General features: G+C 44.6%; 1 protein-coding gene across 10 annotated transcripts in view; it reads right to left on the bottom strand.

The window, feature by feature from the left end:
- The window catches only part of TSPAN4 (tetraspanin 4), a 416,847-nt gene that overhangs the window by 287,962 nt on the left and 116,061 nt on the right, over window positions 1-12,824 (bottom strand). The window contains exon 1 of one of the 10 annotated variants that reach the window (XM_058420907.1): window positions 4,730-4,747. The exons of the other annotated variants lie outside the window; for them this stretch is intronic. The gene's annotated coding sequence lies outside the window, so the exon portion shown is untranslated. Of the gene's footprint in view, window positions 1-4,729; window positions 4,748-12,824 lie in introns of those variants that run through there. 10 annotated transcript variants of the gene reach the window in all.

The following is a 12,824-nucleotide window of genomic DNA, read 5'->3' as shown; positions in this document are numbered from 1 at the left end:
TGTAAAGGTGAGCAGATCTACTCATTTTGGACACAAATAATACCTTTGTATCTGCTGGCAGATGTGGTGCAGAAAGCTGCTCATTTCATAGCATAAAGCTTTTCATGGATACTTCACTCCTTGTTGCATACTGCTGGAATTATGTCATTCCTGTATTGTATCAGCTCTTCCCCATCCCTTCATACCCTTTAAATTACACCTTTGGTCTTGCATCACATGCCTGGGGTCATTAAGTACCTAAATTGTAAATATTCCTATTCTCTGCCACAAGAGAACAGAGAGGAAATTGTGCAAGGCAGGTCAAAGTAGCCTCCTCTAACAAGAAATGAAAGCCTAGACTTTGTGTGCAGCTCCAAAACTTGTGCTACTGAGCTGCCATAATGACATATTACCTCCCATTAATCTGCAATTAAACACTGACAGAGACTGTCAATCTAATACCCTATCCATTCAGCAGAACTAAATGTACCATTTCTGTCCTCAACGCCGTTCCTATGACTAAAACTCTTCAAAATAAAGTTAAATGTGAGATTTAATGGAGCGAGGAAGAGTCCAAATTCTGAATTAAGAAGGCGCAAGATTACCGTGTTTATAGCCTCACCACATCTGTGACTGTAAAGGCTGAGAAAACAGAATGGCTCTGCAGGAATATATGCAAGCACAGAAATCATCTGCTAACACCTACAGCAAACACGTTTGTTGTCACAAATCCCCCTGGTACAACCAACTCTTTGCTGTCTGTATGTGCTCACTGCCTGAGGGACACAGTCCTTCCCAGTGCTATCTGGTCTGAAGAGCTCCTTGGTGTCCATTACACCTGTCCCCAAAGCACACCACATTCCCTCACGGTTCATCTTACTCAGCTTGGCAGAACGTGTCAAGGTCAGCACTCAACACACGCACAGCTGAGAGCCAGGAGTGCTTGAACATCACTGCAGGCTTTAGATGAGACACAAGCTAGAGACCTGCACAGTCCAGGGAATGGAACCCAGGCTCAAACTCCCTGTCTGCTCAGTTGAAACTGCAGAAGGACATTCCCTTTGCGCGCTGCAGTGCCACCACAGTTACTGTCCAGTGGTTGCTGCCATCACTCTGCTGGGGGGAGCATTTGTCCAAGTGCTGTCGGGCCTGCTTTGGGTAGCATCCATCAGGACAGATCAACCTAAAAGCTGCAAATTGTTTACAATAAATTGATAGATTCAGCTTCCCGCAGATTGCCCTGCTGTCAGATCTCTGTGGGATCGTCACCGGCTCTGAAAAGCACTGACGGCTAGTGACATCTTAGCTGACACAGCTGGAGCCAGAAGGGGACATCTGGTAAGAGCTGGAGGCCCGATTCCAGGAAAACATGCCTGCTCAGGGAGAAAGGGAGGTTCCCAAGTGCTGTTCTGAGTGGAAACTTTATCAACACAACTGCTGTCTTAACTGACACCGTGAGGCTGTGAGCTCTCCCGGACTGTGGGGCTGCTCCAGGGCTGAACTCAGACACAGCATCCAAAAGCTCCCTATGTACCCTGCAGCCAGTGCAAACACTTCAGCTGAGCATGACTTATCCACCCTAAAATAGGCACACAAAATAGCTGGACTGAAGCACTTTCTGGCCTAGATGCTTTAATTTTAGACAGCTAGAGACAGATGAGATGAATGCCACTTTGATGAACTGAGCCCTGCCGTGATGGGACTCAGCACTCAGGGCTGCAGCAGAACATGCACATCCACTGAGTGACTTTAGGCTTCCTTCCCAAACACATTGTAACACTCAGTTCAACTTCAGTGCTACTCAAAAATTTGTACAGCTCTTTGTATTTTGCAAGCATTAGAGAATTCTAAAAATCCAAACCAAATAATTACAAACACACAAATGACCTCAATGCTCTTCATGATGCGCCAATCCCGCAGCATTAAAAAGCGCAGCAGCCATTCCAAAGAGCATGGGAACACCTAAATGCTGAGTTTGAAACTGCTACTGCCCCTCCTGGTCTGACACAGCTGGTAACTCTGGGCTCCCACCCACACCCAGGTGAGAACTCCATAGAAACTGTTTCTTGTGACAGGACGGTCACTTTGCCAATGGCACAAATGCTGCTACAGACAAAATTAACCCCAGTAAATGTGATTGCTGACTACATTCGGTTATCCGAATAGCTACGCTCTTTCTCTCTTTTAACCAGCTGCAAATCTTAGTTCTGGCTAGGTCTGCTTTTTCTTTTAACCTCAGTATTCATTAAACAAATATATGTGCTAGGTGCTTAGGGCTTGCAAAAGCACCTGCAATACTTGGCAAGCAAATTTTCACACACGTGGGGTGCTTGCAACTATCTGGTCACTTCCAGTGCTGTGGTCAGAGTTCAGCATCCACCAAACTCCTGAAAACTAAGGAACAACCAGATATGCCATGCTGCCAGGCACAGGCATCTAAGCCATTGGGCGTTCAAACTTAGAAGCCATTCATGAGTCTGAGTCAGGGAGCTGATGTCTGGGGAATGAATGCAGTATAGCAAATAAGTCAGTACTTTTTCATGAGGAAAACAGAGAAACAGCAATATAGAAAATAAATAGAAAACAAATAGAAAATAAAGACCCGGCCTACAATGGCCCTAATGTATAGCTTACACACAAAATCAAAAGTAACCCAATTCCTAGCACAATCAATACTGTAGATGTTAGCAACAAGGACATAGTCAGCTAAATAAACACTTTCAGAATTAGCACACTTCATTAATTGAGTGCATATTTGCAAAATCGATATAGTTCCCCAGGAAAAAAAAATGCCCATTTGGATGTGAATCATGTACATGGCTACTTTCTCCTGCCTGCAGGGCCACAGCTGGAAGGCATGGTAAGAAATACAGAGAACATGATTTATATAATGATGTAACAGCAAGGCCAGCTCTCACAAAAAAAATCACTGATCACAGCATTCAGCATTTGCAGAACATTCCAAGAGGCCTTGATGCGAAGTGAGCAGCTCCTCCAGCTCTATTATTTGCAGGTCTGCTAATTTAAGCAGAGTTCTATGCAGGACCCTGAAGCAAAATACTCCCTAATTATCCGACTTGGAGATTTTTTCCTCCACAAGGGACTTGCAAAGGTATTTTCCTCCATCTTCAGACAGACCTGTGCCCACCACATTCAAGCTCAGTCATTTCTTGTTCTTCAGCTTCTGTAATGTTTTCAGTTTTCATCCAGCATTATTTTTTATTCTGCGTACCAAAGGGCCATACATGAGAAAAAGTGCAAAGGCTGAGAGGAAAAACTCATAAGGAAGGTGGGTGGTGATTACTTTAGTTGTGAAAGAGGAACAATGGAGGAGTCAATGTCCCAGCACACAGGAGAGTGTATGAAGGTGGATGCATTTTTATGTGCCCTCACAACCCCATTGTGGACCTCCCACTCCTGCCAACAAAGCATAAAGGTCAGAGAGAAATTAAACTCAAGATATATTCGTATGAGAATTTTTCTGCTTTTTTTTTTTAAGAACCTCATGATTTAGTTTGATTTGATTTCTTGAGATCAGCAATGTTTTATGGAACCCAACTCCTGTCTCCAAGTAACCGAGGGCAGTTTCTACCCCCCCCTTCATATCATAGACAACATCTTACCAAAATACCTGGTTGAGAGATGCATCCCGTCTGATTGCAGCTAAGCCAGCAAGGTCCTCTCTCCTATTTGCAAGTGCAAAAGCCTACAAGTCTCCCCTTTGCATCCAGAATAAGACCCCTGGAAGAAATACAATATCGGCACATACAGGGTAGGATACCAAAAGGGAAGTGAGCAGGTTCAGACATTGTTCGAAGTACTTTGTATTAGCGGTGAGGAGGAAAAGACTGAAGAGCAAAGCTGCTTTCACTAAAAACCCTCTTAGGATGCTGGACACCCAAGCAGGTGGAGATGTGAAGCCAGCACTGAGCCTCAAGCTGCTGCATTGGCCATTTAAATGAGGCAGCTTAGCTGCAGCTGCAGCTCACAGCTGCAGTGCACAGCACTGTTCAAGTGTGACACCTGCTTAGTTTGACATTAAACCTCCTGCTCACTGTGGTGGGTTAGCCTTGGCTAAGAGCCAAATGCCCTCCCAGGCTCTCTCCTCTCAGCAGGACATGGAGAAATTAGTGAGAATAGGAATGAGAAAGCTTGCGGCTTGAGATAAAGACAGGAAGATCGCTTATCAATTACTGTTGCAGGCAAAGCAGGCAAAACAGACGTGACTTGATGAAAATTACTTATTGAAAAGTAAAATAGATGCAGGTAAAGAGAAACAAAACCACAAACGTTAAAATACCACCTTTCCTCTCCCCTCTCCCAGGCTCAACTCCGCTGCTTTTCTCAAGACTCTACCCCTCACCCCAAGCAGCACAGCTGTTGGGAGCTATGGTCATAGAATCATACAATGATTTGGCTCAGAAGGGGACTTTAAAGATCATCTAGTCCAATATCCTGCAATAAGAAGGGACATCAACTAGACCAGATTGCTCAGAGCCCCATCCAACCAGACCCCGACCAAATGTTTCCAGGAACAGGGCATCCACCACCTCTCCGGGAAACTTCTTACAATGTTTTAGCACCCTCATCACAAAAAACCTTTTCCTTTTATGCATGGAGCATCTACTCCTTCCCTGACACTGGTGCTCCCTCTGTTCTTTCTTACTTTTTTTTCTCCCCTCCTCCTCTGCCTGTAGGGTGGTTTTTGTCCTTTCTTAAATCCCTTTTAACAGAGACACCACCAACCCACCTGATGGGCAAACATTTGGCATCCAAGTGCTCCCTGATCATTTCTGGAGAGTAAATTAGAAAATCTGAAATTAAAAAAAAAAATTAAAAAAAAAATATTATATGTATATATATATATATAAAACCCCAAAGTGTATACACACACACTCTTTGGGTTTTTATTACTTTTGTCACAGTCCATAATTATAATGTGGTAGATATACAGTGTTGACTGCCAATCAGGTTTTAAAATAAACAAAAAAAAATATTAGAACCATATTTCTCATTTCAGGAACACAACCTGCCAGATGACTACAATTGGCTGTTCACTTGGCCCAGACCAGATAACTGAAACACATGGTCCCTGAGACACACACCATTGTTAAGCCCACACAAAACACTGAGGACAACCAAGGACCCAGCAACATAAAGCAAAAGAAACAGCAGCAGCCAGTAAAAAAAAGCACACAATGGCCAAAATGCTGAACACCGTTCTCATTTTTATAAACTTCCAAGAAATATCTAACTCGCAGAATCATTTCTTTCTAAACACTTTTGAAAAAGCTTTCATTTGAAAAAATGTTCCGAAGCACCCTCCAGTCCTTTTCCCCATGGGAAACCTGTTCACAGCACAAACTGCAGCAGCTGCAGAGATATAGTGTTTATAGAAAGACATTTTAAGAAAATTCAAAGCAGCATCTTTCAAGCTCATATCCTTGCTTGCTTAAATCCCCTATGATCCCCACCCATGCTCTAAGGTCCCAAATCCTACAGGTGAGCCCTGTACATATAGGTGAGACTGCAGAGGTGGTCCAGAGCTCACCAAACAAGAACTTACGACAGAGCTGTGATTAATGGAAGGGCTACCTGGGGAAAGAGCCCAACAACAGCAAATTTGCACTTTGTATGCTCTTTCACTGTCAGACACCATGAGTGAAATAACAAATGATACATGTGGGATACTGTATTTAAATGCCTTTTCCTCTGCCTGCTCCTTATCTTCCTCTTCTCAGCACACACTGTAATTCATCAGAGCGCAATCCTGGGAGGTTTCGATTCCAACATTTCCGTTTACAGCAAAACCTCAGCAGTTTTGGCAAGAACTTGTACATGTGGACAAGCAGACCATGTCAAGAAGAGCCTAAGCCCTCACAGCAAAACCTGGCAGGGAGTGCTCAGCACCTCCCTGCTGCAGAGAAGCCGAGCAATCAGACTCAGGGTTTAGTGCAGGACCTGCTTCAAAATCCCTGTCTGGCTTGGGGCAACTCACTCCATCTCCCTTGTGCCTTAACTCCCCACTGTAAGCTGGAGACACTGATCTCTTCTCCTGCACCAGGCTGATGCAGCAGCACAGCGGAGGCTGGGCACCGCTCACACGAGAGTTACAGGGGCCGTGTGAGTGCTAAGGAGAGACAGATTCAGCACACCCTTGGAGGAGGGAAAGAAAGAACTTAAGAAGATTAAAGAGCACAAAGTCTGACTAGAAGCCAAAGCAAAGCGCACTCTTAAATCATTTAAGCACTTCTGAAAACTGTTCCTTGATTCAAAGGTTTAAGCACCATTTGTCTCCATCTTTAAAAAATAAAGACTAGCAAAGAGCAATGGACCTGATACAATCCAGTGCTGCCAAGGCATTGCTGAATACATACTTTTCGTGCAAGGATGACAACAGGCAAATGCACAGTACAAAAGGATGATGAGGTCACAACAGAGAAGTATTTTAAGACTCCTACCTAACCCTCTTTTCCTCAGCGTAATGTTAATAACTTACTGTAAAATGTTAAAATACTGAGCCCTGAGATATTCGGTCAATAAACATGACCGATGATCAGAATTTCGTCTTGTGAAATAAATAAAAACTATTACCCTGTTTACATTTGGCAGCTCAGGCCTATAACTCTGCAGTGTTCAATTAACCAACAGCTTTGAATAGGCATTAACACCCTAAATAATCGGTGGGACTGCACACAGTACACTGCTATTAATTTTCTTACCATGGTGCAAGCTTCCAAAAAAAACCAATAAAACAAACCCAAAATGAACAAACAACCCCAACATCATCAAGCTGATTTTCTGGGCAGCAATTTTTTGGTGAAAGATAGTAACACAAAAATATATCTCACAGCAGATCCCATCCATGACATCAGAACAAGAATCCAAAATACCTCACCTGTATTCACTAGACCAAAGGATCTGGGGTGACAAATTGCCTTTGAATTACTTAAACAGCGTGAGCTATGGCAATGATTCTGGAGCAACACTGAATCCCTGCTCTCTGGGATGTGCTCTAGGTCCTCTTGTAATCACAGGAGACACAAGTCATTACAGCTCTTTTGGTGGATGTTTGGAGTTTGGGTTTTTTTCCTTCAACTAAAATTACCTGCAAAATAGTCTTTTTAGCTCAAACCAGCTCTTACTAAGCAGTGGAGTTCAGGCTCTGGGGCAGCCATGTGGACAGTCATGAACAGTCCCAGAGCCTCAGAGCTGCTTGCTAACCCTGAAACCCCAAGATTTCTGTTTAAATGTAGGCATGGCGAACATGTGCTTACACAGCCTTCAACAGAAGGCAGAGCCAGGACCGAACTAAGCTGGGTTATACCATGAAGATTGGACACACCAGGAATGGCTCCTCTCTGCAGGATCGCAGGCTGCAGAGGGAGGCAGGGACAGAATAAACACGGCACTAATATCTTCCTTTCGCAGTTTTGCGTGACCTTTGGTAGATCTCGGCAGACATCTCTCACATCTGCGCGAGTTCCAGTGTGCTTTTTGTGTCTCCAAGACAGCCAGGTGGGACAAAAGCAGAAGTCAAAACATCTGTCGGCCTGTGCCGCTACAGACAAGAGTGGCTTTTTGCGTGAGAGACCACAGCACCACAAAAGCGTTGGCAGGAGGCCGAGACCTGCCAGACTGTAGCTGGCTGTGTGAGAGGGACAGATCTGACAAGGGCAAACAGTTCCAGGACATGAGCTGCAAACACACTAATGGGCTTAGGGACGAAAACCAGTCGCCCAGGAATTGCACTGAGCAACTGGGGGACAACTCTGAAAGGGAAAGATGAAGCTGCGGCAAGATGAAAGGAAGCAGGAGGGCTGGAGCTATGCAGAACAAGACTGGCAGCGTATCTGGGATTTAAAATTAGCTTTATGCTGATCTAACCAGCCTTGACTGCATTTCAGCTCTCACACAAACACCCTGATGCACTTGGCCAAGGACAACCCCTGCTGAGGGCATGTAAATCGGACAGCAACACATCCCCCACCTTCTCCTCCTGCCTGCCACGCCGCAGCCATCAGTCCCAGCACACAGCAGCTCCTGCTGGAGGAGATCCCCAGAAGCAAAAGTGGCCAGGGACGAGGCTGGTGAGGAGGAGAGGGCTGGCCCAGTGTCTGCCTCATGCTCCTTCCTCCAGGGTACAACCTTACTCTTGAACAATAGCAAAATCCCTTGCATGCCCTCTTCCCTTCCTCTGCCAGCCAAGACCATCAGCCAACCTTGTCTGAATGGCACAAGCAGCCACCCAGGCCCCCTGCATCCGAGTCCACATCAGCTCTTGCACGGCTGGTAAACAATAAGGAATAAAAATACTGTTCTGCATATGCAACAAATGAAACACTGAGAAAGCATTTTTCAGGTAGCAATGCGTCCTCTTCCCCTCTTCTCTTTCCCAGCCCTGTTCCTGTTGTACTTTTCATGTGCCTATCACTGCAAACAAAAGATGTAGGCCAAGCTACTGAAAAGTCTGAGCTGTGATATGTGGGTGTATAAATGAGCCAGCATGGCCCCTGTGTGCATGGAGTAATTACAGGAAACACATTTCCAGACCTGTCAGGAGTCATTTGTTTTGGAAGGAATAAAAGATAGCTGACTTATTTTCCCCTTCAAGCAAGAAGAAAACAAAAACAAAAATAGAAATAAAAATAAAATAAAAATACACCAAAAATCCCCCAACAAAACAGAAAGAAAAAAGAAATAGAAAAGAAAATGTATTGATAACTAAAAGGTAAGGAAATATTTCAGATGGGTGCACTATCATTATTAGTGTGATGGATGTGCTGGGAGACCCCAGCTGCTTGTACAACCCGGTGCTGTACAACAGAGGGCTCGATGCAGTTCCCTCCTGGCAATATGACAGGAGTAAACAAGAGAGAAAAGAAACATTCAGGGGAATAGAGAGATCTGCCTGAGGTGGCACAACAGATCCACAGCAGAGTCAGAAATCCTGGCCACAGGAAATCCACATTTCCTATACACACCTCAGTGCCGCTCTGCTTTCCTACAGTACCTCCAGAGCTGCCTGATCTCCTCACAAAAGCTGCCTGAGCCTCTGCTAACACTACAGACACTGAGAATGTAAATATCCAAGCCATGGTGAAGAACACAGGTGCCCTCTGTGTCCTTATGAGGTCGAGGTACGTTCCCCAATTCACCTGTACAACTTGGCAGGCTCCACTATCATTTACAGGAGTCATGCAGTCTCTCCCTCAGTGCCTGGCCCGCAGCTGGAGGTAACTTCACTCAACACCACTCTCTGGGCCTGGCCATCCAGCCACTTTTTTACCCAGTTAACATTCTTTTAATCCATAACTGTTCTTAAGAGGCAGTGAGCACCCGGCTGGAAAAGCCCAGTGATTTTTCATTGCATCCTCTGCCACTCCAAGGCTCTAAAGATCCTATCATCATTCCCAAGTCCAACACACCTGTTCTGCACTCTCTGCATGTGGTCAGAGCACACATCAGGGCTAAGGAATGAGCTGTCACCACATCAGCCACATTTTGGCTTAGACAGGAACATCTCCTGGCTTCCAGCTGCAAGGGCTCAGGTCAGCATCTGCTCCACCAGCAACGCAGGGGCACCCAGCAAGACAAAGGTTTGCTACAAGCTCATGAAATAAGTTGGAGATACAAATGAACTTCCCAGTTGTGGCTCCTCGTTTTTCTTCAGAGGGTGCTGAACACAGACATCTGCAAGCCTCTAGATAATACACAGACATTCATATATACAGAACTAGCACAAGCAATGCAGCTTTGTTCCTTTTGATCCAGAATTCCTAAGTTCATTCCCCAAGGATCTAATCAGGGTCATGTCCTTTTTTTTTTTTAGGAAGAAACAGAATTTAAAAAATCCCATCTGACCATACTTTAAGAAGATAAACTACTTAACAGAGCTGTGCAAAGAAATAGTCAACCGAAAGGTAATTTGCGTTCTGAATTAATTTCATGAGGGCGAAGGATTCTTTTTCAGTGCCTTGAACTATTAGGTTGGAATTCTCGTTTGCTCTCTAAAAAATCACAATAGATCACAGTACTTTTCAGATCCAGGCTTAAAGCAAGCTAGAGGCAGGGTAGCCCCAGGATAAAATTACAAAATCAGACAGTAATGATCTGGAGAAATGCCTGCTCCCCACATTCTGGGTTACTTAGGATCACCTACAATTACATTCCTATGTACTGGGGATGCTCAGGGGTTCACTCTCAACACTGGTATATGGATTAACTGCCATTTGAAGCCCCTGATCTTTAATCCAAAGATCAAGGACCAGCAGGTCCTCGTGCTCCACTGTAATTCATCACTGATGCTGGCAGTTGTTTCCTGAGATGCATCCAGAAATGCAGGATTAACCAGAATAGTAAACTGTATGTGCACCACACATGAAGAGCTAAGAAAACAAATCTTGTTGCAGGAAATCCCCTTGGCTTTTTATCAACACCAGTACTGAACACTGGGGAGCCACTCAGCAGCTTTCTGTTGCCTTGCTGGGATTTTCTGCAGGTTGCAAGGGACTGATTTATAAAAGTCTCCATGCCTAACTTAAATAAGGCATACACCATAAGCAGCTGGGGAGCAGACAGACATATTTACTGTCTCAGATAAAAGCTTTTACCTTTAGATACCTCGACAGTTTCAATACCTTTATCAGCCTACATCCACGAAGTCTAGTAGTACTACTTCGCTCATCTCATTTCCGACAACCTGAGGTATTGAGAGGCCATTTGAATTATTCAAGGCTGTGTGGGAAAATCCGAGGCCACATAAAAATATTGGATTGGTGTTCTTGCATCACCAGCACTACAATTGTTCCCCTGACGCTGTTTTGTCTTAGAATCACTAAGGTTGGGAAAGGTCTCTAAGTTCAGCGAGTCAAACTGTTAACCTGCCACCACTGTGTTTAAACCAATATCCCCAAATGCCACATCCACGTGCTTATTAAACACTACTATAGAGAACTCATTTTTGAGTATTGTCTATTAAGTAACCCCCACAAGGGGGCTCCCAGGCAGTAAAGCTCTACTGCAGAAAAGGGGATCTGTTAAGACTGCAGCAGAAACACAGGACTTCCACCCACGTGGTAAGTTTCCAGTGACAGAGTGATGCTGTGCACGCTCCAATAGGAAACCTCAAATGAGGTTTCTTCAGGGTTCCCACTGCGGCCCAAGAGCCTAACCCTGACCCAGCAGCAGGAACAAACAACACAGGTTTCAGTTCTTCCTCCACTCCCACACACATGCACCCAGTCTCTCTCTCACACAGATACATTTACTTACTTTTAATAACAATAGTAATAATAATAGTAGTGGCAACAAGAACATACCCAGAGTTCTCCAACAATCTTCACAAAGGGTAGGGTTATGTTAATGTTAAAGGACAGGAGTGTCAGGAAAGCACCTGGTGCTTTCCCTACTCAGGTCATGGCAAAAAGAATCTGAAATCAGTCAATACCTAATTTTCCCTGTCTGACATTAAACTCTCTGATGCTGTCCTCTTTTTACATCTGCTACATATTAGTGATACAGGGGGGAAAGGGGAAGAATGAGGAATATTTTATTTGTATCAGCTGACAAGGACTCATTTCCGGAACCCTTTCAGGGTAAAATTTTGATTGTAAGAATAAAGACCATAACCAGAGCTACACAGTCCTCACCCACCTCTTACTCTTTCCCCTCCTTTTTCAATTTGCTGATTGCACACTAAGGGAAATTACTATTTTTTCTTTATTAGATCCGTACCTGGAGGGCTTGGACAAGATCACACCACCATCACACAGGAAGGGCACAACATTTAGTACATCACTGGGAGAGGAGGAATGCAAGGCTCTGTGCTCCTGTGTAGCATTCCTATCTTCAGGAGTATGCTGCCTCTCTAAAACTGTTCTTTCTTGCACTACTTAATTTTGTACTTCCTTAAAGGCAGGGATTTTTTTCCAGGCTGTCATACATACTTTCTCACTATTTCCTGCTCTGAGATCAAACCTGTCCTCTTCCGCCACCATTCTCCAGTATTTCCCATTTGTCCTTCTCACTCTCATCCCAGTCATTTCCTTATCTCCTATCTCTTCTGCTCAACTTCCATCCTGTGCTGCTCTATGCACTCCAAATGACCTCAGAAAGCTTGCCAGTACTCCACCCTCTTGAGGCTGTTTCTTCTGTGTAATGCTCTTTTCTCAAGAATCTGATTTGCAAAACAGCTGAACTACCACTACTCCAGTAGGTTTCCAGGGGAGCTACAGGGTGCTCAATGCTTCAGGAAAAAAAAAAACAGTTTCATTTGTTCAGCTACATAAGCAAAGGCAGAGACAGCTTAATAGCCACTGTGTGGTTCACTGCTATCTGCATGCCCGACTGGGAGGCAGAACTCCCCTTCAGATCCCACCTTTATCTCTGTCTTACTGATTCTGGCTAAGCACCTGAACCTTTCTTCCTCTCTTCCATTCGTAGAGCCGAGGTGATTGTGCCTCCATCAAAGAAGGGCCACAGATTTAACTCATCTGCGTTCACAGTGCTCTGTGCTGCTCAGATCAAGGGTGCTGGAAGACACAGGGTGCTACAGGTATGGGAGATGTGCTTCTGCATGATCACAAGCTGAAAAGCTATCGGCCATCGAGGGCAATGGTGCTTTCCTGACACTCCTGTCCTCTAACACTTTCCCCTTTGAACACAGTCCTGTTCACATTTCATTTCTATCCTCTGCTTTCCCTCTCTTGCTGTTTGAAGCAAGCCTGTAGGCACAGCCTTTTCTGATTAGAGTAAAGAGAGAGACCTGACTTCACTATGACCTATCTCAGACAGCCTTTGCCAGGAATCCAATCATCCAAGGAAACATTGGAAAGCACTGCTTG

The sequence above is a fragment of the Hirundo rustica genome, chromosome 6, assembly GCF_015227805.2.
Source record: "Hirundo rustica isolate bHirRus1 chromosome 6, bHirRus1.pri.v3, whole genome shotgun sequence".
Taxonomy (NCBI): domain Eukaryota; kingdom Metazoa; phylum Chordata; class Aves; order Passeriformes; family Hirundinidae; genus Hirundo; species Hirundo rustica.
The sequence above is the reverse complement of the archived record's forward strand: the minus strand, read 5'-3'. Positions and strand labels throughout refer to the sequence as shown.